This window comes from Anneissia japonica, unplaced genomic scaffold (assembly GCF_011630105.1).
Source record: "Anneissia japonica isolate Jap-2015-1 unplaced genomic scaffold, ASM1163010v1 scaffold234_len1672027_cov178, whole genome shotgun sequence".
NCBI lineage: Eukaryota > Metazoa > Echinodermata > Crinoidea > Comatulida > Comatulidae > Anneissia > Anneissia japonica.
Window position 1 is genome coordinate 207,079 of NW_022738761.1, and position 1,484 is coordinate 208,562.

Here is a 1,484-nt window from a genome sequence, read left to right on the forward strand (position 1 = left end):
TATTTTAGTACCGGTAACATGGTCACTTTATATATATATTATTCCGTTATATTTAGTGAACACACCTATGTATCAGCCGTACCGTACTCACTGAACTGGTACGTTCTACTTACCTAAATACTGGAATATTACTCTGCTCCTTCCACTTACTGTACTAACAAAGAATTCTCACGTGTGTTGCTTTTGTAGTGTGACTAGTAAAAGAATGTTAAGAGACCTAAAAGAATGGTGCTACGATATATTCAACTGTGGATTATTGATGGTAAGATCATCACAAACTTTGGTCTTTAATCACTACTAATAATTGTACATAACAAATATACATAGCAATATAGCACTACAAAGTGAGCAAATAAGGCAAGTTTAACATTCCTGTAATAAAAAAGTTTTTAGATTTTTCTAAAGCAAATTAGGCAAATAGGCAAACTATATACTTACGACATTTAATTTGAATTTTATAATCAACTTGTAATTAAAATTAAACGTGAAGTTACTGTAGTATTCCTTACATTAAGATTAACAATTCAAGCTTATAATTAATTTCATATAGTCCGAGTGAGTTTTCCTAAAAAGGGACACTTTCTTTATCAAAAGGCTTCTACGAATGGAATAACCTGTTTGAAGCACAAACTCCTGTAAACTATAACCCAGTTGCATTACAATTTTTATTTGTACTGGAAATATACTCGTACTGAATATTGAGCATTCATAAACCTTCAATCCTGTATAGAATCTCATTGTTAAACTGTTGTAATATTGACTACTAAAAATAATAAAAGATTATATAGTATTGTTTGGTAGGCCTACATTTTGCAAATTCATGGATGTAGTTATGGGGGAGGGAGAGGGCATAAAAATCAATTGGAGGGCCAAAGTAAATTTTCGATTTAACACAGAGGGACGAAAACTACCTTTGATGTTTCAAGTGTGCTTCCAAAAACCTTCATGCAGTGCTCAGTTTTAATACTACTTTTTACAGGTGATCAGTGTCGGGCCGTAAACGACTAGAGGTTTTCTATCACTTTGCCCACCACAATGCCAAACATTTCACAGTTACTTTCATCACGTTAACTTACAGTCTGGCAGACACACCCCCAGGGACGTAGACAGGAATTTGAAAGGGGGGGAGCCGTTATGCGAATTACGTATGCCCCCGGCGGGGTCAAGGGGCGAATCCCCCTGTGAAGTAGCGCACTCTGAACGTTCTTAGGACTGTTTGAGAGGATAAAGTGAAAATTGCAATAGGCGCATTATAAATAAGCGAAAAAATAATTATATAATACATCAACAGTGACAGATCCAGGAATTCGAAAGAGAGGTGAACGAGGGAGGGACTTACACAGACCGAGGAACCACCCATGGTTGGGGCTGAGGTAAGAAAATTTATGATTAGGGCATCTCTAGATGGCCGGAAATTACACTCTCGCACTTCAATTTGAATATATTTTTCCTTTTTTTTTCCTTAAAAAAATGAAGGGGGGTGC